We start from the raw sequence: 26,872 nt of genomic DNA, 5'->3' as shown, positions 1-26,872 counted from the left end.
AGGGTAAAACTCAAATAATCTTGAAGCTATTAAGTGACATTTATTTAAGTCATTGCTCGAGTTGATATGTATAAAAATGTTGAATAATTCAATTGAGAAAGTAATAGGTGATGGTATACAAAGGAGGTTATTACTTCTGATATAGCATGTCATATAGCATTAATTTCAGTGTAGTAGCACAGTGTGCATTCCTAACATGTGTCATATTAAACATACTGTTGATGAATGCTCCACTGTCACTGCACAGCCTTAAGCCTTATGTCACACTGACTCAGAATCCCAAGCCTGTTTGGTTACAGTGTAAATACATTACCCCACAAGAGAATGAGAGAATGTTCCTACGCATCATCATCACAAACAGGTAGTTTATGTCAGGTCACTTAGAGATCAGCCTTTGGAATGTATAAAAAAAAAAAAACCCTAAAAGATCACTCTTGGTCCTCTCACAAAGTCAATCTATTTATCTCTTTATTTTGTAAAACATTTATGTGTCCCTCTTATTTTATTTTTTACCATAAATAGTGTATTCTCATTAATTGTGATACTTATAATGTCATAATGTTATGTTATATGTCATAAGGTGTCACATGCTTTTTAGCATGATGTGAATTTACTCTTGAAAGTAAAATAACGATCCTAGCAGGATACTTCATTCCTGCAAATGTTCAAGCCGAGGCAAAACTGTGCTGCTTATCAAACCACAACTTGGTCGTATGGAATAAACAGGTCTCACCGCTGACGGACACAGCAGCGAGCCCCGCCACTAAGAAGCATTTATGGCCCTCTTTGCCACCACCCAGAAAGCCAAGATTGTGCCGTTCCTCAGCTAAACTACAAAGAAAAAAGCACCACTATGAAATGTACTGTAATGTTCTCTTCACTGCCAACTGGAAAAAACACCCCGCACAGCCAAAGAGGATTCTTAGCACAATTAGGGCCTGCAACTTCCTAGGGGACAATTGATGATAATATCCATGAACACTGGGCTAAGACGGGGCTGCGTCATGCCAAAACGAGGATAGTGATATGAAAGCAGCAACAAGGTCAAAGCAAACAGGATCCTTCTCTAAATTTCATATTAAACAGAGGATTGTGACAGTTTATGGCTGATGTTATTACATATTTAGCTATAATCATAGAAGTGGGCTTTATTTCCTAATACTGTGACAAACAACCTAAAATGGGAATACTGTAGCTCAGGAGACAAGAGGCCAAAACTAACATTTCTTACATTTAATCCATCTGTAAAGTTACATTATGTTAAGTCTGCATCTTCATGTGTCAGACTGTTGTTAATTCACAAGGGAAAGAAGCACAACAGATCACACTGCAGAACTGCATTAAAAAACTGTGAAGACGTATGTGTGACCACCAAACTTCAGTTTCCATTTCAAAACAAAATATAATATTCATTGGACTTTCTGTAAAGTACATATCTTAAGGGAAAGGGCATTTATAAATGTTTGATTTATGAGTTATAGCCAATAATTTAACACATTTTGATATTGACAAAGCATGATGTAGAATAAAAAGGCAATGCACCTATTTGCACATTCTAGGCAGACGCGTCATGCCCATACAACCTGGGGGAGCACATACCCACCAGATTTTTGATATATGGATTTTTGATATTTTGTTACTATTGTATTTTATAATAGGTAGTTATGATCATTTATATTATGAGTCAAACGTATTCTTCTATGGTATTGGTTTCTTCCAAAAGTTGCAGGATGACATTGGTTCACAACAGCAGTTACACACACTCACAGCACTCTGTGGCATAGGCTACATCCTACACTTAGCTATTATTACTATCATTATCATTATTATTACTGTTCAGTCTAAGCTTTTATTGGCAATGGAACATCTGTATTCATGCTGCTTCCTATGCACTGTGTTTGAAAATACGTGTGAATTTATGCCCCTTTAAATTTTCAGGTGAAGCAGACAAGATTTATCTCTTTTTCAAGGAAAGTGGCAGCAGTGTAGAAACTAGTGTAGCTGTGAGTGAATAAGTGAGTATCATTTTCAATAATCATAACAGCACAAATAATTGACATGAAAATCTCTAAATAAATACACACTCTTTGCCCTAATATAAAGTGGGAGACTACTGAGCTACAAAAACTGATTTAGTGAAGTTTCAAAATAATCGCCAAAAGGTCTTTGAATATATAGGTTATGTCAAATTGCAGAAAATTGTGATTATTCTTTATTTTTCTGGGGAAGGACCACCATGCCCCCCGCCCTTATTCTGCTTGCATGACGCCCCTGAGTCTAGGGACTGTCCCAAAATAATTTGGCGGTGTGCAGGGGGTATGGGATTGTAGGAGTACCTGCAAAAAGTATTGCCTAGTGAAAGTGAAAGTGTGAAAGTTACTAAACCATGGATAGACAGTAGTTTATCTTCATATGTAGCATTATAAACACATTGTTGCTATAGTAATACAGTAGGTCTTCATTCTCAATAACTGATACAAGCTTTTTATAGTTCAAATTATTTAAATTTACTGTAAATATGCTGTGCTTCAAAAGATTTATGTGTTTCCCGAGTGCATCGAACACTGTAGAGAGGCTGCCATGACAGTTTCATGAACCAGCCTTGGGGAAAATCTGAAATTTATTAGTCTGTGGAAACAGCCACTGCTATAAGCGACTATTTGAATTGAGAAACTCATACTTCTGTGGAATGTATGAGTGCAAGTGTAACGTCCTGTCCTCACAGATAGACTGAGATTGCACAGTACTTGAGGTAGAAAACACTACAGTGTGACAGTTCATCAACAAAGTAGGAAGTCCTCAAACTAAGTTTGCCACTCATGGTTCATCTGGTGTCATGGTAATCAGTTTTGTATTCTGGTGAGTGAAATATGATGTATGAGCATCTGCTTTCCAAATGAGTTTACACTGGAGTCAGGCCCCGATATCTCTGGGCAAAGGTAATCATTTCTTGTTCTGTCTTTTAAGCTGTGAGATGGAAGAAGGTGCAGCAGAGGTGGGAGAGAGCCAGATGGATATTATGCTGACTTTTGAGGAATGGAAGGCAAACTCAATCTTCCATTTCAGAGGGTTTTTTTCCTTGATACCTGTCATGGCTTTCATGTGCAGTGTCCTAATGACAGGAGGCTGGTAAACAGAGAGGAAGAACAGATTCTCCAATGCAATTTTTCTTTACACGTGTGGTGTGGCATCAAAGCACATGCCAGTCACAAACGCAGAAGATGAGCAATGGATAAAGAGAGGGAGAGGAGAAAGAGTGAAGTTTGTGGTACTGTTTGTCCACTTATCCTTCAGAGTGAGGACATCTCTGTGAAGTAAGGTTTTCAGAGGTTATTTTGATGTTAAACTCTTATTAGATTATTTTAAAACTCTTCATCCACTGGAATTTAAAAACACTCAACTACAGGCCACCACATCTCAAGTAGATTGTAAGAATGGAGGCGAGATATGTGAGGAAGAAACACGTTTTCAAAATTTTGTATTGTATCAATGAATGAGCCATCAATAATGTTATTAGTGACACCTGTGCTTTTTCCTCCCATGACAAGTCAAAATGGCCCAGTCCCAATATTCACTCTTATAGATTTCCATATTTTTGATGGGCTATATTCAGACAGTGAGCAACAAACTGTCAGTTAGCTAATTTGCAATTCACTGGCCACAGAAGTGCTCAGGCAATATTTGATTTCACAAAGTCCTATCCCATTCCTCATACAGTGTTTAGAGCTCTCACACCCATCATGCAGGTGATGTCAGGGATCAGTGCTTAGAGTGGACACAAAATAGGCCACTGTCTGCTGTGAAAATGGCCTAGTGTAACTACATATAATAGCAAGAACAAGAATGCAAGTTTTACTGCAGGAAATGATCCAGAGTTGAACTTCATAGTATTTTGCATAATGGTCAGTTTGTGTCAGTTTGGGTGTAGATATTGGCATGTCTGCTTCTGCAGTGAATGTCTCCCTTTGTGATTTTCATTTTGTGATGAACACCAGTACAGTACAAATCCGAAGCGCTAAACTGGCCCTTTCTCTTTAACTCACATATACTGATGCCAAAACATAAAATTCGTGTTCTTTGTCCCCCTTCTATAGCTACAGTGGCTTCAGGCAGAATTCAAATCCCTTTGATTTTTTCTATATCTTTACATTCTTTGCATTTACTGTACACATGCTGTACAGTAAAGATGTTTCAAGAACTTCACTAGAGTCCACCTGTAGCAGATTTAAAATAATTATCATGATTTAAGTGGTGGTCACACCACAAAGTGACAATCACTTGTCCGCGCAAAACAGATGGGGCTAGAAGCTCGGTGACGTAGTGACTACTTGGAGGGCTAGTCTGTGAACTGCTGTAGCTGGTGAGCTAAACGTGAACCTGGTAGCCAGCCCGGCCGGGCTAGCGCTAGTCAGTCACAACAGCTCATGGAGCTTCTATCTATTTTCTCTCTGCTGTTCTGTTTACTCCCCCCGGGCATTTTGTTCACCATTGCACACCATTTTGTTCAATAAAGCTCCTCGAGCAAAAGAGCTAACCGTCAGTTAGCAAACTCATTAGCTCGTTAGCTTAGCGCTCAGTCGCTAACTTTACAATAAGTCTCATAGCTATCTGCAAACCACTGCTCTGTTGTGGAACAGTTTTTACTCCGACAGGAGATTAAATAAAAGTGAATGGCGCAACACAGCTAATTAGCTATGATGGCTTCCTCTTTTTTGGACTGTCTGGCTCTCCGTCCCATCAAAGATCAGCACAGTCAAGACAGCTTGCTTTTGATCAACAGCAGTTCACTAAAGTTAAATTTCACCTCCTCTGATCACTTTGATTCCATTGGAATTAATTGGTTTTAAATCCTGGTGTGTTCAGGCCTTTGGGATGGTACACACCTGTCCATGTAAGGTCATACAGTTCAAGAGCAAAAGCTAAGATATATCACACCCATGGAACTTGCCATAGACCTCCAAGATAGAATTGTTGTGAAACACTATAGATCTGGAGAAGGGTATGGATATATTGCTGACACACTTAAAGTTCTCAGGGGTCCAGAAAGCCATGTCTTTGTGAAACGTTAGATGTTTAGAGCCTGCAAGACTTTCAAAAGTTGGCTGTCTGGTCAAACTCTGTAACCAGGCAACAAAGGCCTTGGTCAGGGAGGTGACCAAGATCTAAGATCCTTAGAGTTCCTCTGCAGAGATTAGAAAACCTTCCACAAAGACAAGCATCACTGCAGCAATCCATCAATCTGGGCTTTATTGTGTTGTGGCCAGATGGAAACAACTCTTGGAAAAACAAAAAAACCCAAAAATAAAACCATGCATGTGACATTCTGTCTGGAGCCTCCCAAATGGCAAAAAGCTTCTCTGGTCTGAGGAGAGAGGAGTTGAACTCTGTGGCCTGAATGCAAGTGCTGTCTGGCAAATCATCAAGGTAATACCACCCTTTAGGTGAAGCATGGTGGGGTTATAATTTTGCGGATATGCTATTCAGTGGCATGTACTTGTCAGGTTGAGGAAATGATGAATGCAGGCAAATACAGTGAAGTCTTAAAAAAAAAAAACCTTGTTCCAAAGCACACATGACCTCAGATTCAACAGTAAACCAATGCACACAGCCAAGAAAATGCTGCTGTGGTTAAGTCCGAACATCCTTCACCTGAACCTGAAGATCACAGCTCTCAGTCCCTCCTATTCCACTTTAATAGAGCTTGAGAGGATCTGCAAGGAAGAAAGAAAAAACTGCCCAAATCAAGGCATGCAAAGCTGGCAGCTACAGCCAAGAAGACTCAAAGACTCATAATAGCGGAATATTCGCCAATGATTCTTCTTCAAATGAGTGAATAAAGGGTTCAGACAGTTATGTTATTTATGTAATAACTTTGCAAAAGGAAAAAAAAAAAAAGGAGTCAAAATTTTTTGTGCAGATATTTGTGGGCCCATGTAATTGCCAATCCTAAACTTTTCTATGTTCCATTATTTGGATTGATTTAATATTTAAGGAATCATCTGACAATACTGTTGCATCGTCAAGAAGGACTCTGCCACTGTCTCGTGCACAGCCCATATATTATTGATGTTGTGGTGCTGCACTTTGCAGCAAATGCCCCGTGTGAGTTCTTTGGATACACCAAGGCCTCAGTCTTCAGTCTTCAGTTGACTGTTAAATATTGCATTGTGATGAACCGCCTCTCATCCACCATGGTCAAGGGATCAGCCATGATTGTGGTTGCCTTGTGAATTAATCTATTCTGCTGCCTTCAGGCATGAATGGAGACTCCCAGCAGTGTGTGAGGTGGACTTTGTATTTTTTTCTTACTGCTGTTGTGGGAGGCGCACAACAGAATTGAGGTCCAAAAGCATTTTATTAAATTCAAATGCACTATCAAATTTGAATCCTTTCACATCCTTTATTGGATCTATTTTGTTTGGGCTATAAAAAAATGTTTTTAAAAAGGTGGGGTATGCGATTCTGGAGAAATCCAATATCATGACTGCTGCGATGCTAACAGCCAGAGAGGACGAGACGGTTTCCCAGAGCAAACCAGCTTCAGACAGCGATACTCACAACTCTCCTGCTACTATAGCTAACATCACTGCAACAGCATATCTTGGCAAACTAGAAAGTAAGCTGAATGTCCGTGGGCAAGTCATTTAACGTTATCTGACACACACATCATGGCTGGAATAGTGTTGTGTGGACCGGTCCGAGCCACTTTGTTTGTTTCCCATTTACAGAGCCAGGGCTGAGTACAAACACTGGATTTTTTTCAGAGCACACACAATGAATGGACAGCTAGCGGACCGTGAGGAGATATTCGCTGAATTTGACAAAAAGACGTGTATTGGATTAGAATCGCATACTCCACCTTTAAGTTTTTAATAACCGAATACTAAAAGCAATAGTTCAACATTTTGGAAAATATGCTTATTCGCTTGCAGAGTTAGAGATCTCTGTTGGTTGCCTGGCAACCTCACTGTGACAAGATGTCAAGAAGTCCATGCTCCCAGCCACGAAATAATCCAGCACATATCCCCCTGTAAGTGTAGTGAGCCTTAGAGGTAATGGTTTTGTTTGTACTTTGTTAACTTTGGACAGAGCCAGGACAGCTGTTTTTCCCTGCTTCCAGTATTTATGCTAAGCTAACCTAAAAGTAGTATCAATCTTCTCATTTTACTCTCAGCAAGAAAGCGAATATTAAAAAGCAAAATATTAGACTATAGCTTCAAGAACTAAAACTCATGGTTATATATTTGATATTTAGCTAAATGTTTAAATCCTGTTTTGTCATTTTCTTATGGTAAGTGCTTCAGTACTTGGGATTTTATTGCAGCTGATAAACTTTTGTGGAAGAAATGGACTATAGCACTACATACAGTGAAAAAGCCACATAGACTTTTTCATTTCATCACAACCTTCCATCCTAATTTGTTCCCAAAAATCCACACAACCCTCTTCTGCTGGATTGCTGAGCTTGTTCTCATTGTGCTGTGGTAGTGATGTGTTGCTAATTCCAGTCAGCAGTATTCTCATTTACAGTAGTCGGCTGGCTGTTGATATTAATTTTATTGAGGTACATACTAACCAAATGCAGCAAAAATGTACATTGTTTAATCAAATGCAACATAGTATTATTATACTTGAAAAACTGTCCTGTCCTTCACTAATGGAATGGGGTTTGGCTGAGGTGAGTTATGGTCCAAATCTTCTCTTCCAAGTTAATCCCTCTCCATACATGGGGATGAGAGGATAGTCAGGACGGTAACATTTTAATTTGGAGATGGTACAGTAGAAACACTGTTTTAATGTTTTCAGAGCTTTAAAAAGGGAAATCTTCCTCTAAGCTTTGGCCAAACAACAAAGCTATTCCTTTGAATTACAGTAAAAGCCATCTTCCTGTATCCAACATTCAAGACGATTAAATTTTGTCATGCTGACCTGACATCTCACCCACTCACATTATTTAGGGAACCTGGCACAACCCTGGAGGTCTGTCAAGGCCACAGTTCAATTATTTTTTGTATCTGAGGTTTTGGCATCAGAAACCTGAAGCTGTATGTTTGCAACAATTTGATTAATGCCCTATGTGTGTCATAATGACACACCCAGACATGATCTTATTGAAGTCATGACTTATCCATGTCCCATAGCCTACTCCCATATTTTTATTGCTACTAATGACTTTCTCTGATGGCTGTCTCCTTACCCGACCTTCTATAAATAGGTCAACCCCTGTTTGTGAAGCATAGGTACGTCGAGGCCCACATGTTGCCCCTACCCATCAGCCCCAAACGTCCAATATAATCCCCCCACCTTTGATCATGATTTCCTCCTAATCCGGTTGAAAGTGTTAGGTGAAGACAGCCAGAGGCAATATGTCTGCTCGAGGACAGGATACCTGCTTCCTCTTGTGGAGAAACAGCGTTAATTACCTCTATTCGTACACTAAAACTAACCCGAATGACCAAAGTGAAAGTTAAATCTCTGACTGGATGAATCAGCAGCACGGACTCGTTGAGTTCTTATTGATGTGAGCTGGGAGACACAGCTGGAGAGGCGGTGGAAGCTGCGTCTGCATCCTCTCTATTCAAACTTCATTATAACTGATTAAAGTGACTTTCAACACCACATCATCTGGTCACATCAGATGAGTGGATTAGCAGAAGGGAGAGATTTTATTTATTTTTTTACTCCTCTGAGTTTTACATTGACTGGGCTTTTAATCCTCACACCATACATTTTGCATGCAGAAACACACACACACACATCACATAACCACAATCACCTGCCACCACCCACGATGATGTGACCTTTTGTTCTCTGCTGGTTAAGCTGATAAAGACAATGGACATTGACAATGACATTAGAAGTCATTTAAAAATACTTCATGAAATGGGTCTGGAGCTTCAAACCTGCATTGACATGTACTTCCACTACAATGTGACAGGATAAGTGGGTGTAGATAATGCACAATTGGAAATACATGTTATGCATTCCTGAATTACCTATGCTTATAATTCACATTCAAGTGAGCATAAACTTTAGTCCATATTTCTTAAACTATGATCTTTTCCTTCTGGTTCTAGTCCTTTCCTTTCCCTAATCCTTTCCTTTGCAGGTCCCACATGCTGTATATCTAACAAGTATATGTGCAAGCTGCTGTAGACCCACCTTTCCTCTCAATCTCCTTGCTGTCAGACAGCCCTGCCTCTGGCTCCATCCTTGCTGTTGCCTACATGACTCCATGCAGACAACTGGGCCTGTATTAATCAAACATCTAAGAGGGAAATCAATCCTAATTGATACCAAATTCTCAGAGTGACACATATTTGGTAATGCTTTTAGGTTTAAGAGAGTAAACTTTCAATCAGTTTTGTTAAAAGAACAGTGTGTAACATGTAGGAGGAGCTATTGGCAGAAATGGAATATAATATTCATAAGTATGTTTTCGTTAGTGTATAATCACCTGAAAATAAGAATGGTTGTTTTTTCATTGCCTTAGAATAAGCTTTTTATCTCTACCGAGGGAGCAGGTCCCCTTCCATGGAGGCTGCCATGTTGCACCACCATGTTTCTACCCAGAATGGACAAACCAAACACAGGCTCTAGATAGGGCCTTTCACGAGTTTCACGGCCACCGTAGTTTCTCCAACACGCTTGGAAGGGGAGGGTGAGGCGAGCGGTATTCAAATGGTTGCAAACTGCAATTTCACCACTAGATGCCCCTAAATCCTACGCACTGCTTCTTAAACCTTGAAAATTGTACAAAACAGCCCAGTTTCTTAACAAGCCTGTCTTGTAGTCTCTATAACTCTAATATTCCTTCTACCCTGCATTATCTCCTATGATGCTCATGATCTGTGATCCCCTAACTCACAACTGTCTCCCAGATGTGAGTTTTAGACACTTTAGAACACTTGCTGACTATGTCTTAAATACCCATCTGGTCAAAAACCTCATGTAGCAGTCAGAACAGCTGACAATGCTCATGTTTTTAGTCTTTTGAATTCTCTACAGAATTGTGGAAGGTGCATCTCAGAAACCTTCCCCTCCTTTGAGAAGCCTGTTAAAACCAACCAATAGCTGGACCAGTCTCCGCATGCAGTATGGCAACATTAAGTTCACTCACAACATGGTTGCTCTTGACTCGTTTAATTTGCTGCAGGACTGCTCAATCTTCTAGCAATGATGGCAATTATGTCAAACAGTATTTGAACCAATTTGTCTGCACATACCAAAGATACAAAACATTAAATTATTAAGCATGAGGCCAAATTTTCAAAGTATCAAAATATTGATCTTTAAAATCTTTTTCACAGTGAACTCCATCAGCCAAAATAAATGTACATCTTGACTGCAATTCCTTAAACTCCTTCTTATTCTAAAGCATTGGGGCAGACACCACTACTAAATAAAGTGGGAAGAAAGAAGTTAATGATCAAGCCGAGAAAATGTCAGAGCTATTCACTCATTCATCAGCTACTATTATATTGATTTTAAAAAATATGTTGACACCTCAGGAAAAAGTAAAAGTTGTTGAAATTTCTTGGCTAAACAAAGTTAACTTTGTTTCAAAATCGTTTCAAATTTAGTTTGAGTTATGCTGAATTGTTTTGTAAACAGTCTTATGGGTCTCAATTGCAATATAATTCTCCACCACACTGATGATTTGTATTAGCATTAGACTCAATGACAAAATAGTTTCTATCCAGTATTTGCCTTTTGTTAAATATCACCACAGCTACAAACAATTTTACTGTCCAATGACGGTCGAAATGCTGTTTCAGAGGCTTTTCAATCCTGAAAAGAATAGCATTCTGGGCAAATCACTTAAACTTTTTGTGTGTAAAAGTGGTCAAAGATATTGACTATCAGTGCTATTGGCATATACAACATGTAATTCAGTTTACTGGCTTTAAAAATAAAAATAAAAAAAAGTGGGTCAAACACTGATGTGTACAGATGAATAGAGAGCCAGATTTATTATCTAATTTCTTTCCACCTGCCTCTTCAGCTTTATAAAAGTCCCATGAGTCATTGTCAGAAATCAACAAGTATTATTGTCAGCTGCTCTCAGAACTAATGAGCAATGAACACTAATGATAGCAATCATACTTGGCAGAATTCTGGCATTGGGATCTCTATAATAATCAGTTGTCTAGTTATTGCAGTTTCCGCTGCAACAAGACACCAGCGTTTTGCCTTAAGAGCTTTCTCTATGTTGTGACATTTGATTGGTGAAGAGGCACTGTCCATTTTTCTAAGTTGCACCTGTTTTAGCACTGTGTTATGATTGACATTAATTTTAAGAGGATTTGTGTGTCTCTTGATAGCTGTGTGTGTGTAGCTGTGTCCATTTGCTGAATAGGATTTATGCAGTGTTTTTATCCGACTGCGGTCTTTGCCATCTGAAGCTGGCTTTCTGTCCTCTCCCATAGCATCACTTCAGGACCTTGCAACAAGCTAAATAGATCACAAAGAGTGGCATCAAAGAAAAAGTATCTATCCTTGGTCAGTCAATAAAATTCAGCAGTACACCCATGAAAACACCATATGGAAATCAGTACAGCCACATGACACAACAAAATGCACTCCTTCTTGCTACTTTTACTTTGAAGAGAAGCAACTATTTTGTTGTATTTCTTGTAAATAATAGAGACGTGCATATCAATTCCAGCTTTTCCTTCTCTTTGGTACAAGCTCCCTATTCCAAATATCCAAATCAGCACTACCCACATTCTCAAACACAATGTTCACTTCCAGTTTACTTGTCAAAATGTTGTTCTTAATAAAAGTCTATTGAATGAAGAATTCCTGTCTCGATGTTGATTTCGCTACCTGTCTTCATACAGAATGTGGCCACAATAAGAGGTAAGCAACGTTTTGCTTTTCTACTTAAAAAAATGTCTAAAATTCTGTGTGGAGACATTGCACTGTGGACTCTGCTCTCAAGACGGTAAGAGCAAAATTATTACTCACCAATAAAGAACACAATAATAAGAAGTGGTTGAGACATGAATGCTTCCTAAAATGTGCACAAAAGAGTGAATGACAGTGTGAAGAAAAGTGCTTGGCCTCTGTGAAATCGCTGTTTTTCCTGTAAAAGCACAGCCAAATTGCTGGGTTATTACACTGAGAATAGGACTGAATAGGCAGAGAGCAGTGAAAATGACTACTGGCAACGTCGCTATTGAGAAGTACGGATGACCCCTGTATGAGACAGGGCTGCGCGGATGGTAGGTGAAACAGCGCTGTAATCTCCCGCTTGAGAGGTGGAAGGGCTCTGACAATTAAAACCCTGAAAGTGACCCTAAAGCTGAGATCTGTGAAAAAGTACAATTGGAAATATTTAAATGGAGGTGTAAATATGGGCCTGGTTTAAAAATTCCAGCTGCAGCTGTAGAGGATTAATCTTAGAGCAACAGGCCGGGATAAAAGAGTGTAAAAACTCTATTGGACAGACATTACAGATCTCTAGTCAAGCACTATAAAATACGCTAAAAACAAATAGCGCTAATATAAGTAAACATACACTGATAAAATAAGACAGCTGTAGATAATTGCATTTTTGAAGTAGATCTACATATCTCTGTTGGTGTGTGTGTGCAGCGCTGTGTACGTCTATGTGGGTGCGTGAATGTGTGTGTGTGTCTACCCCCACCTTCTGCGCTCCCTGCCCCTGCAGCCATGTGCGTGTATGAGCAAGCTGCGTTTTGTGTGTCTCAGTGAGCGAAAGGCAGAGAGAGAGAGAAAAAAAGAGAAACTGATATTGTACAGCATTCTGATAGTTGTGATTTTTGTGTTTAGCATAAATAAAATTGCCTACCTACACTGTCATTAAGAGTTTATTTCTGACTGTTGATACCTGCAGTTAAAGTGAAATAGTAGAAATGTAGAAAAGTGAAGAGGAAATAAAAATTAAGAAACAGACCAGAGTAGGAATTGTAGTGTTTCTAGTTTTAACACTAGAACCCCCAGGAGTCGCTGTATATTTAAAACTGCCAACGGGTAAAATGTACCTGCTATTAGAATGCACTGATTTTGTGATTATTTCTGCTACGCGTTGCTCAAACCCACTTTGCGCAGACATTCGGCACCTTGGGTGTGCACTTCCCACAAACAGCATCCCAGCACTTTACAGAATGTTTTGTTGTGTCTGCATTCCGCCTTCACCATACAGGTCACTTTCTCCTGCGCTCTTCTGCACCTGTGAAGGGCATGTCACCGCACGGTGGCTCTTTTGATGCCATCCACTCCGCGCTGTTGTAGTTATATTCTAAATACGGTCTGAATTTAAATGCAGCATACAATTTAGAAAAAATGATTGACTATTGCAGTGTTTTTATAGGCCTGTATACTCTGCGCAGGTCAAAAAAAAAAAACACATGATGAGGGAGCCGCGCACCAGCTGAAGGGAAGGCAAAACACACCTGTGTCAGAGGGAAAGACTACTTTAGATTAAGTCTATTTGATAAAGGTCTATAGGCTACAAATGATATTAGTATAATAGTTTTGCCTCACTTTTCACGAAGGCTCTGGATCGCTGTCAGATGACGACCCATCAATCAACCCAGGACACCTCTCCTTCACTCAGTGCATAGAGCAAGTCTAATGCCTGTTTTGCATTCATAACTCTCTTTTATCCAAACTGAAGGTTAGCCTATGATGTCACAGCTCTATCACGCATGGTAGTTGACTAAAGGCGCCAATAGAATGTTTATCTAAACGCGCAAAATTAATAGGACGAAAGTGACTGCCTTCTCCATCGGGGTAAATTTTACCCGCTGGTGATTATAGGTATAAATGCCCATTTCTAAAATCTGGCTTTATCTTGACAATTTTTTTACAATAGGGGGTGCTACATAACACACTTTTAGGAAAAGTCAAAGACTGGAGGACTTGAATATTGTATTGAAACATACAATCGAAAAACAGCAGTGGGTAAATTTTACCCGTTGGCGGTTCTAGTGTTAAGAACGGGAAAGTATAAACACAGAAATATAAATACATTTTTACAATTTGGTATTTCTTTTAACAATATGAATTTTGATCCAATACAGACATGATAAACACAAATAGATTTTTTTTTAAATAATTTAATGCCAATTTGATCCATTTAAGATGGATACATTTTATTTATATCAATTTATTATAATTAAACACAATTAATATGTACATGTATTCTGCTGGCACACTTCTGGCTCCATACTGCACCACACAAACAATAATGATGATACACACACACACACACACATACATACATCTCATTTATGCACACACTTTATATCCTGCACTTGCAAACAGAGTTTTCAAAATTGGATATCTGGCATGTCTATATGTAGGTAAACCTTTCAGCTGAAATGTCAGGTGCTGGCAATGGTTTTATTAAATTATGACCTCATGTCATTTAGTTATTGTTCAATATCATCTGTTATTTTCTGCTTCACACCGCAGCAACCACATGGAAATATGGAAGAACATATTGCTTACTGCTCAATAGACCAAAATATCAGTACATAAACACTACTAGAAGACTCACTAACTATCAAGATCTCTTTGTGTGGCAAAGGGCTTGCTTTCCTCCCCGTTTGGCATGACATGTTGCAACAATTCACGCGATTGCCTCAAAAGAGTGACCGGTGCACCTGTTAAGTGACATGAGAGGTGCAATAGACGGCCTTGCAAAATGAGAATTTATTAATGTTTCTTGCTGCGTCTCCCTAGAGGTTTGTCTTTGTCCCAGCCCTACTGCATTTCATTTCAACCTCTGTCAGAATGTACTTGGCGTCGTTTTGTCATTCTCTCATCATTTGCCATGGAGTACTTCTGAATTCTCATCTCCCCTCGTGTTTCACGCAGCACAATTAGAAAACAGAGAGAGTGATGCTATATTATACTAGAATCCCTCTCAAGGACTTATCTGCCCTTGCTTCCTCCTTACCCACCCAGCCCCACAGAAGTACAACTGACTAGTGTCATTTCTCAGAGCAAAATAACAAGAAATACAAAGCCCCACACATGGGTACTATAACAAAATGTGAAACAATATTCAGAGCCCTCCCTATTACTTAATCTTAGCTGCAGATTCCCAGAATGGTTCCACTGGTGAGCCAGGTCAACCTCTCTCACCCAACTAGCCATCCTGTGACATTTCCCTGCATCACTAATGAGACAGGCTTGGCAAGAAAGGCCTGTGCTGAGACCAGCAACCTGGCAGAGTTTGGCCCCAAGGGCCTCTCACTGGGGCCTGATTCCCATTACCCCTGTGAAATACTCTGCTGCTGTTTTATTACATGAAGCAAAAAGTCTGCTCTGCGCTCGCCGCAGGTTACCAGCACTGTAGTTAAAAATTAAAAACAAAAAAAGATTCTGTTGGAGTGTAATTGGTGTTATCAAAAGACAAAGTTGGTACTACAGCTCTTTTCATGTTAACTTTCCTTTCAAAATGTAATATGTAGAATGTTTGAAGTCAGTGTCCTCCACAACAGACAGCGGCTGCTTATCTAGACCTACAAACGCGGAATTTCTCCACATTTAAAGCATTTTTAATCGACACGCCTTTATTTCCTTTATTTTAAAGTTGAGTATTTGAATATCTGAGACATCATGTAACTGCTCTTGGCTCAGAGAACTCTGTGAGAGCTAGAGGTTTGCATATTTCTGAATAGAGGAGTGATAATAGTGGCTAAATCAGCCTGTGGGAGAGAAAAGATGAAGAGCTGAGAGGGAAAGCTTCTGAACTACAATGTATTCACTATCGCGATGGTACAGGGGACTTGGGTCATGGAGGTCTTTAATGCTCTGGCTAAACCTGACCCTCACTGTGATCACTACAGCACAGGACACACAGTGCTGAAACATGAATGGATTTGGAACAATGTGTGGTTGTCTTTCTACGTGGTAACAACCCAGCAGCATACATTGTTAAATACAGTGTAGATGTCAGAACATGCTGTCTGAATTTTTGCTGCTATTTGTTCACGAATAATTATACTTCCATCTCAGAATGTGTTTGTTTTTGTGAAGTTATATATGAAGTATAATTAGAAACCTTTGTGTGCCTCTGCTTTTGACCTCCTGAATATAGGCAGGCTCAGTCTGATGCAGACATTTTTCCATCATAATGCAGAAAACATAAAATCTCCATTTAAGGGAATGCAGACACCTAAGTAATGTTAGCATTCGGTTGCATCAGCCTGGTTTCCACCATGTGTGTTTCTGTGTGCATGTGTCTGGAAAATATAGCCCCCAGCGTCAATTTAGGTTTAGAATCATTTCTAGTGATACATGCACATTTATCTTTACAGTGCCATCAGTGACTAAGTGGTAAATTAAGATGTTACTCTGTTACCAGGTTAACATAACCTGTCTGCTATTTATTCCCCTCAGCCTCCAGAACATTCTGTAATGTCTAAAAACATTTCCACACCCTGATGGTTCTGACATGGCCCGCTCAGGGCAACACACATTATCTGGACACAGTGCAGCCACAGGGAGCCAAGTTCCTGGTCCCTCTCTTTCACTTGTGTGTGCTGATAGCGCCTTGTGTGACCAACGGGTTTTAATCCAGTGTTCTCTTGGACCAGCGAGAGTTGCCAGAGTTGATGTAACTGATAGAAATACAGGTTGGTAGGTAGTGACCTCTACCATGCACTCAGACTATTCTACCACCTCGGAGGGGGCATGTTCACGGGAAGAAAAGAGCGAACAGCCCATGGCACTCAAGCAGCAGGATACTTTGAGTTGAAGCTGTGGACATAAAGGCCATGATTGATTTTTCAGCACTCTTTCTGTAAGTTTATACTTCTCATCTCACTTCACAGTTCTATTGTGGATTTGTTTAAAGTGCAGTGGCCTGTTCCTCTACAATTGTTAATATTTTCAGAAGCAAAGAGATTGAATGTGCATGTGTATGTGTGTGGTCAGTGGTTGCAGGAGGTATCGCATGAAGATTCTGCGGATTCAAGTAAATGCTCTGTTTCTAGCAATGGTGCATTGTCTTTGCATAGGTTAATCAGCTTAACATTCTGTCTCAGCAAACCTATTGCTTTTTTCTGCATACTTACAGTCTACTGAATTCTAATGAGATGTTTAAATCTGAAGACCTACATGTATGTCTCAAATCAGCTGATGATGGTAAAGAGATTTTCATCTCTTCATCTTTTCATTGAGAAAAGGGATTTCAAAATTTAATTTGTCTTCCATTAAAAAAAAAAAAAAAAAAAAAAGGAGCTGTATGCGATATTCACTGCCACTAAATGTGAGATGAGCGTTAAACACACTTCATTCAAACTGGACAGAAACAAAATACAACTCACTGAAACCATCTTTGTTGGTCTTTCCACTGTTCCAACAATCACCACTTCTGGTTTGGTTGAAATAAATCCTTAATTCACCACGTTAGATGAGAAAAGAAAGTTATATCGCTCTTCTTAAACCCATTAGTTTTACAGGGAGGGACTCACATACACGAACATGCGCAGCCACACCGGCTACCAAAACAAAGAACAGAAGCTCGGATGACAACATGACATTCTCTGCTCAGGACGCCATTACTCCACTATATCTTTACACAGCACATAGTTGTTTGCTGCTATATTAATGTTCGGAATCTCATATACAGAACCTTTAAACCTTTTGTAAAAACAGATAAGAGGTAACAAGGACCGTGGTACACATAAGGAATTTGCAGTGACTAAACTCGGGACATAATGGGGGAAAAGCCTGCGAGGACATTTTTCATTCTAAATATTACACATGTCCACGTGGTATGAATGATTATGTGTCCATCTGAACCATGACGCACTCGGTGGGGAATGTGAAGGCAGCTACATTTTTAGTTGCGCTATAACACTACTTTTAATTTGTTGTCCCTTACCAGATGTTAAAAAAGCTCCCTACAAGTAATACATGCAACTGTGTAGCTGTAGTGTCCTATAAGTTTGCCATCAACATCTGTTTGGGTTCTTTTAAGGAATTTTCTCATAGGTCAAGCTGTCATTTGCCCATGGCAGTTTAGGGCTAGTGGAGATTACAAGACGTTTTCCACAATTTGCCTGTCTGACAAATTCCTTTGATCTGAGACTAAAACCCTCAAGTCGGCACAGAATCTGCGCTGCGTCAGGATGGGTCCTCTAGTTTAAACAGTTCAGAGACATGTCTTGACCTCATGAGCTGCCCCACAGTTTTCAAACATGCTTGATTTTCTCATACCCAAAGACTGGGTGTGCTTGTAGTTGGGACACCTTGGAGTCTGAGACATGAAAAGAGCAGCATAGAATGAGAGTGCATCGGAAACCGGAGGCAGGGAGGGAGACAGGCAGCGGATACACACACACCGAATTATATTATGAATTTAATAGGAGTCATGAAACAAGCTTCATGGCGAACAAAAATAGGATGGAGTGACAAAAAGACACATTAAAGACACGCAAAATATATACAAACCATTCCAACCAGCACGGCGGGGGGAGGGATGAGAGAAAGAGAGTGGCAGGTGGAGGTGAGATGGTGTTGATATATTAGATTTTTCAGTGGACTTCATGTCTGATGTTATTGATATTCCTGTAGATTAAACGTTAATTAATGTTTCTTTTCTCAAACACAACATTCCTTATGGCTCATGTATATCTAGTCTGTGCTACTCTTCCACTTGCTCTTTTCTTTGATACACACACCACATATGTCTGGGAAGAATGCATCCCATTTGCGTAGATGTATAAACCATATGCCCTTTCCCCCACATAAACTGGCATTCATAAAATAATGTGCCGTGAGAATGTACGCACCACACGCAGACCTCAGTGCAGGCGTACACAGTTTCTTAGACATAGATAATACCTTCTGACATTTATTAATGATGACATATCACCGCAATGATGGTTTACAGATGCGCGTAATGAATTAGTGGTATGGGCACTATAATAGCCACAGTCGTGTGTAATGACAGCTGTTGGCACAATCTGTGAAATGTGCATATTTCTGTCTTTATGAATCTACAATGAATTTTATGCATCTGGCCCCTGGTCTGAGATCTGTTGTGTAGTTTGTGCACCCTCACGCAAGATTTCCAGTCTGCACTCGGCTTTACACACCCAGTGCTCACATACCCTATTGGTGCATTTTGCACCAATAATTCATTTAAACAGCCTAAAGTTTCTGGAAACTCGTATTACTATCCACCCAAGTAAGTTTTCATTTAAATTTAAAATGTTGCAGAAAACAATATGTGAAAATGTCATTTTCTAAGATGATATGAGGCTACACCCCTCAAGTAAAAGGAGACGCACAGTAAGGCGAGAAGGTGACAGATGTTTAGCACTAGAAACTTTTGGAAGAATGATGAAGAATAAAAAGAGCGTTCTTAAAGTTATGTAGTGAGACATGGAAATCTCATCGGACAAATCCGCATGCAGTTTTGAGAACTCTGCAAAAGTTTTACGTCACCACTGACAATTTAATGACAATTAAACATTAACAATTAACGCATTTGTCAAAACCACTGAACGAAACTGTTCGGAAACATAAGGGGTTACGCCTTTTACATGCAATATTCAACCCCCCTGTATTGATTTGATTTAAAGTGAACAGCCACTTGAGTCACATTAATTTGTAGTGACGTGTTACTTATAACAATTCTCATACCCTTAAGGTTCAACCAAACCAACACAATTAATCATTACAAATGGTCTGGGAATTGTAACTGCTGTTTGCACTACAATTGCAAGATAGAATTACATATACATCCATGTTATACATATCATATAGGCTATAAAAAAGTGCCTGCTGAAGAAATCTGTTTCGCACCAATAGGAACAATCACCTACATTTGACAACACAGCAGTTCAATTCATGCTCACTGTCTCAACTTAAAAATACCTGGGGGCTTTTTCCTAGAAGTCTTTTAAACATCAGATTGTCGTACGAAAAACCATTTGATTTAGCCTGTCCACCTATCAGATTTGCAAACATGAAGCGGGAGGATCACTCCTAGTCATGGAACCCAGTCATTGATGTGATTTATCATTATGACTGTCAATTAACAAACCTATATAAAAAGGCAATGGAGATCATTGTCTATAGTGGTTAAAATGCGATCTGTGTTCCTAACCCTGAGAGACCGCAAAGGCAATGTCACTTTAAAAGTTCCCAAAGACATTGCAGAAAGATTACAAAATACTGAGCAAACAACTAAATTACTATAATAATGATGTGGATATAACTTTGTTGTATATGCTCTTTCAGATAACATTCTTGCAGCAAGCAAGGGCTGTAAGCAATAAGCAAGGTAATCTCTAATTTGAACATGGTACTGTATTAATGCAAAAAAAAATGGCTTTAAATGGATGTTGGCCAGTCAACAACAGCCACATCATCTTTACGGTCTTCACCTTTAGACCGGTCTACGGACGCTCAGCCAAATAAAACACCAATAACTCAGCCAACCATCACCCAATGTCCCCTTTAAAACAACCACAAACAGATCACAGAAGACCTCTCCTACAACATCCAAAAAGGACAAACTTACCAGTTTGCATCCCCCTCCAGCCAGTCAGAACACCTAGAGTCCAAACAAGGTACAGTAATTAAAATGAGGAGCTAAACAGCAAATGCTATTTGTGTTGTAGTATGTCAAGCAGGGTAGCAGGGAAAGGACCGAAATGCAGACAGAACAGGTGCAAATCAACCATTTAATGATACAAAACACAAAAAAGGCTTACACCTATTTCAGGCAGTCCAAGAGAGGCAACACAATTCAGACAGGGAAGGTAGGTAAGCAGTCTCAAAAGAAACAAAATAAAACAGTGGCCAGCAAAATCCACAGCATGACAAACCAGGATGCTTGATGTGGTTACACATACAATAACAAACTGACACTGAACAAACAAAAAACTCAGACTAAATACACTTAGGTAGGGGAGACAATGAGACACAGGTGCAACTAATTAGGGCGGGGCAAACAATCAAAACTGGAGGGAAAAGTAAACAAAGACAGATAGTAAAACAACAAGACACACGAAGAGAGGAGAACACTTCAAAATAAAACAGGAAATAACAGGACAAAAACCCCAAACCATGACAATTTGTTTGTTACACTTGTGTCTTAACAGTTTTCTCTCTCTCACACACACACACACTGCTGCTCTTGGACCCCACAAAGACATATCAATATATACTATAGAAATAAACCTGGCTTCTACAAAACACAGGAGAGGGGAAAATGACTTGGGAATATTATGGAGTAAGAGTAAGAGTTTGTTCTTGCACTTCCAGTTGGTAAAAGCAACATTTCCTTTTTAACATTTCTGTAATTCGACAGATAATCAAATGGACAACATATTTGGAAAGTGCGGGGTTGGGAGCGCACCACCAGGCACCATTGTTTCAACCCCTCTATTTCCCACCAATCCAAGTACTCTTTCTCAAACTACCTTTCAAACTTCAATCACACTGCCCTGTGCCTCTGAGGAGCAGCCTGGTCCCTCCATGACCCTGCTCACCACCACTGACCAAAGCATTACCCATCAGGTAAAATCAATCCGGTCTCAACTAGCAGTCTCCCATCCATCTTTCTGTCATCTATAGCGAAATCAAAGAAAGTATGAGACAGAAATGTTGAGCCAACCGGTAGCTCACCTGGTAGAGCATACCAAGGCTGAGTCCTTACTGCAGCGGCCCTTGTTCAAATCCCCTCTATCTTCGGCTGCACTATCAAATAAAAAGAAGTATCTCAAGATTGTTCAGTCCTGTCAGGGAATCAAAAAATAATATCCACTAAAAAAAGTTGCTGTGTGGTATTGCCAGGGATGAGCTCTTTACAAAAGGTCACATTACATTTCTGTAGCAAACTGCATCTCAGTTCTGGGGGTGCGGTGGCCCATTATCTGCTGCTTCAGCCTGTTCATCCACTTCAGTTGGGTCACCTACCTCCAAGCACGTTATGGAGGATGCATCAGGCTGTGACTGCTGTGCTACCTTTCATGAGGCTTTTCATCTGCATACATCTGAGCCTCCTGAAGATGGTAAGGTAAGGTAAGGTATATGTAATGCGTGCAGCCTTTAATTTCTGGTGAAAATGACACTGCTGAGCAGTTAAATGGCCATTGTATGGCCAATGATGTGCATTCCCTCTGGCACCAGGGATTGTGATATTCTTCCAGCAGTCACCCAACAGCAGACAACTGGAATTCCTGTGCATCATGCCAACTTTCAGGGTGGCCAACACTGAAATGACAGAATCGCTGCTCGCTGTTACAGAACCTAGTAAGCACAACAGAATAGAACTGTTTTCTACTGAGGTATGCCACTGGGTTCTTGCAGTGTGGTTTCATGATTGGAATGTGGCATCCATCAACAGCACAGATAGTGTTAGGAAATCCTGCTGCACGGAATCCTAACTCTGAATTATGCAGGGCTTGTCCTCTGGGCCAGGAAATGTGGTGAGACAAGTGTGCTGTGACAAGAGCACAGAATTCATGGAGATGCAGGCAGACAGTGGATTTGGTCATATTAAAATGATCAGCAACCCAACTATGTGACTCTTGATTGGATAGAGTCTATAGACAGGCAAGGACACTGTTTTGGAGCGCTAACTTACTGTGCTGTCTGTTCATGTACAATGGGCCAATGGTAGTCATCACATCCTGTGTGGTATGAAGGAGTAAATAGTTTTTAATATACTAACCAATCCAGATAATACATATTTTATAGTTCTATAGCCTCCAGAATTCCACATGTCCCCCTGGACAATCGAAAATGACTTTTTGTCTGAAGGACAGTACTGTGGGACCACTTCATTCTACAAATTGTTGGATCTTGGGGGACAGATCTAGGGAATGCATACACACAGGAGCAAATGATTGTTATGAAGTTATGAAGTTATTATTTGACATTGTTTGGTGTTTTGCCATCACTGCTGCTGTATATTATCTTCACTTTATTTTAGTTTAATTCTTATGCATTTATTTATTTATTGTATCTCGGCACTTCTATCTTTTGTTTTCTATATCTTTATTTAAGTAGCTTTTGACTTATCAGGGAAAAAACCTAATGGTGTCAAATGTTTCTTGCACAATTTAAGTGATCTGTGAAGTGAAGTAATAAGTTGGGAAAATGGTATCATACTTTTAAATGTATACTGATACTGCCAGTAATTACCTCCGTGGACGGTGTTCATCATGTTCATCTTCATACAATAATAGTGGGATTTCTATTGCGTCCACTTCATCAGCAACGAAGAATGCTACTACCGCCATTGCAAGTCAAGTCAAGCCAACTCCGAGCTGTTCGACTTTTTTCTGCAGAGCTTCAGACACTGCACATTAATGATTATAAAAAAATTAAAAACTTCTTATTGTTGACATCCTAAGTTATCCTATGAGCACACATGAGAGCACAAACCTCCATAAAGTGTTGTCTTATTTACTGTAGAACATTTTTTCTCCTCCTTCAACCACTTGACCATGCCCAGTCACTCCTTACAGGGTATAATGATGCACACCTGTTTTCACTATCAGTAGACAACACCACAACCTGAACACATGACAGACATCAACAGTTCAAAACTACACAACTTAAACAAGCTTGTGTTATTAGTTGAGGTTGACTAATAAATTAACACACTAATTGTCAAAACACAGGGCTGAAATAATCATTTGACACTCAAGAAAACCTGATAATGTTGGGGAGCATTATCAGGTTTTCAGGTTCTCAGGTTTCCGCAAATGTGTCTGGTCTGGGACTAGTTCTGTCATCTAGTCAATACTACCACAAACATCTTGGGTATTTTTCATCCCCAGTTTTCAGGACGTAAAACGGCCGTTTTGTGATACTGAGACTTCTGAAGTCTTATTGTACTTTTTCACACACCGTCAAATTCAGTTTGTTCTGTGTTGTACACCTTTGGTTGGTCAGAGGTGGTTTTGGCAGCAGCCAATAGAAAATGATTCCTGTACACTGCATCTATATCAGGGTGTCAAAAGGAGGTGTGTAACTTAATATCCTAATCTTTCCAACAAACCTAATTATTACATGCTCACTGTTGTCTACCTGGTTTCTGCATTTGTCTCTGGCTTCCATCAGCTGTTAGGTTTCTTCAAGTGGGGATTCATAATGTGTGATAGTGTTCATGTGTCACATTTTGATTGTTGTGCATTCCCCCTTCTGTAAAATCAAGGAATCGGTAAAAAATTAACAGCTGTACCACAGGGTGCTATTCATACTTCATCTGTTTTCATTTCATTTTCAACTGTAATTTAATCTCATTTGGGAATAATGGTCATCTATTCCCTAGAAAATACCACTTTTAAGAAGAGTGCTGTTGTGTCGCATACCATGTATGACTTCTAAATTTTCCATTTTCATTATTGGAAAATATTCATGTTAAAAATGTGAAGAAATACCTTATCAGTTATGTCAAGCTACTTCCACTCCTGGCTCACTTTTTCTTTCCTCCAAGTCAGCTTTCTTTAATCATCTTTAATCATCTACATGCATTCATATGTCAGATTATCAATTATTTAATAGCTTGTGGAAATTAATGACAATTTAGTCTATAAATTCAGTGTGATTGGTAAGGCTGCTGTGGTTACAAATGATGATCAACTGAAAGTTCCAATAAAGGAGCAGCTACAGTGAATGATAGTGTTAATGCTTTTTCACTACTCTTGCAATATTTGTATCAGTAAAAAACTCAAATATGTGCTTTGTTCTGTCTTTCTTAGTATGATTTCTAAACATACAATTAAATAACACATTTTCCAACCCAGTTAATCCTTTAACTGTTGTTGTATTAAACTGAGAGTCATTACAAACTGTACTTTCCCCTTTATTTAACTATGATGAAGCACACATCCAATAATGTTTGATCCAGTTCAGAATATTTCTCTCTCTTCAAAACCTGTTTCATGAAAACTACTGAAAGTGCACAGAAATTAAATGGACTGAATTATTTATCTAGGTACTTAATTTGCACTTAATCGCTAATAAATATGGGTATTTTCTTTCATTTAAAATAATTAGTGTATTCCCTGAATAGGTTTTACAAAATGTTTTGTATTAGGTTAAAACCTTTTTCATTTGTAACTGCACTGAATCCAACACATCTGTTTTTGTTTTACTTAATATCCTCTTTTATTGCCATCCTATTTGTTTAATTGTAATCAAGTATGAATCAGTATCTGATAAATTGTGGCCACCGTGGCACAATACCGTTGCTTTTGTGAATTGTCATTCTGCATGTAATTGTCAAATGTCACGCAGGAAGCAACACATCGCCTAAACAACTTTAACTAAATTAATAACAACTGATGAGTTGGCGTGTTATCATGAAATCCTTCAGTTTAGACTACAGTGACCTTGAGGCCAAATAATTTCCCACCAAAAGGCCTGTGTTTTGCATGCATGATAAATACATCATGCAGTAATCGTGGGAACTCTTCTCCACTCAGACAGACAATGAGAGGAGGACCTTTTCAGAGCATAAAAGCTCCAGTCAGCGGCGCCATAATTGCTTTTCACATGGCAAATTTGCTTTTACTTTCTCTCAGTTAATGAAATTAAACCAGAACATTCTTCCCACAATCAGCAGTGCAGTAGACCTAAATGTCAGTGGCTCCTGGATTTCTTCATTCAGTTTGAGCAAACACCCAGGAGAGAGAGGGTATATGGCATGAAGTGATTGACAGAGTTCCATTACAAGGGCTTATCAGACCCCTGTCTGCAATTATCCAGGTTCAATATGGCGGTGGGATTTGATTTGTGCCAGGATTATAGTCACAAAGATGTGTGCAGAAAGGGGTACTGCTCCACATCGTGACCCCTCTATAATTTTCATTAGCATGTTCTCCCCTGCTGACAGCCAGGCAGCACTCACTGCCAGCTCATTGTTTTTTCATTGTTTTCCTAGCTAGAAAGCGTCAGTGGATTCTTTTTTTCACAGGCCTTCTTATGTGGATTTTGATATTTATATTTGACATTTGGTTCATGGTTTGTTGTCTTTATGCAACCTTTGGCTATAAAAGTCAAAAGTTTACTGCCTGGGTGGTTAGCAAACAACAGAGGCACAGAGGCCAACTAAAACAACACAGATAAAATTGTTATGTGTGGCACTGCAAACATAAAAGAACATCTATGTAAGTGTTGTTCTAATATTCTGGGTATTGAAATTGTCAAAATTCAGTTACCCCCTGCAGCATTCAGTGATGGCAGTGCAAAATTAGTTCCACTTTAAAGTGAAAAGGAGTTGTTTTGTTTTTTTTAAACCTTTGTAAAAGGTATTTGGTCACTTGGTTGGCTGTACTAAACACTTGCTGTTAATGTGGAGTGTGGAATTCTCTTTCATCTCCCCTCAAATCATCAGTCTTCTAGCAGATGCCTGCAAAGTCATTACCACCATAATATAACTACATCTGCTCCATACACACTGTGTTTGCTGTTTATGAAATGCTGCCTGTTCAAAAACCCCCAACAAAAACAAATAAAGAGTCTACAGCCATGCTAGCAGCTCTGTGAGGCTTCACTTATGCACAGCGGTGCTTTGAGCTAAATGTTAAAATCAGCATGCTAACACTCACAATGACAATGCTAACATGCTGTTTATGTGTATAATGTTTACCATGTTCATATTAGTTTAGCGCATTAGCATGATAACGTTTGCTAATTAGCACCAAACACAAAGTACAGCTGAGGCTGATGGGATGTCATTAGTTTTGCAGGTATTTGGTCATAAAACAAAGTATTGGACAAATTACATTACATTTTCATGTATGAGAAAAGGCTGAAGGGCCTAACAGGTCAAAGAAGCCTTGATATTCAAAACAAATCATATGGCCCAGAAGAGAAGTCAAATCTTACTATCTGTCCATTCAAACAGGTAACACTC

General features: G+C 39.4%; 1 protein-coding gene across 7 annotated transcripts in view; it reads right to left on the bottom strand.

Annotated features, from left to right (window-relative positions):
- ntng1a (netrin g1a) overlaps positions 1-26,872 on the bottom strand; it is a 303,494-nt gene that overhangs the window by 186,161 nt on the left and 90,461 nt on the right. For all 7 annotated transcript variants that reach the window (XM_044176497.1, XM_044176495.1, XM_044176496.1 and 4 more), the window contains one exon: positions 20,519-20,551. The gene's annotated coding sequence lies outside the window, so the exon portion shown is untranslated. The remainder of the gene's footprint in view (positions 1-20,518; positions 20,552-26,872) is intronic.

The sequence above is a fragment of the Siniperca chuatsi genome, linkage group LG19 (assembly GCF_020085105.1).
Source record: "Siniperca chuatsi isolate FFG_IHB_CAS linkage group LG19, ASM2008510v1, whole genome shotgun sequence".
In the NCBI taxonomy this organism is placed as follows: domain Eukaryota; kingdom Metazoa; phylum Chordata; class Actinopteri; order Centrarchiformes; family Sinipercidae; genus Siniperca; species Siniperca chuatsi.
Note: the sequence above shows the minus strand (reverse complement) of the source record. Positions and strands in the feature narration are given on the sequence as shown.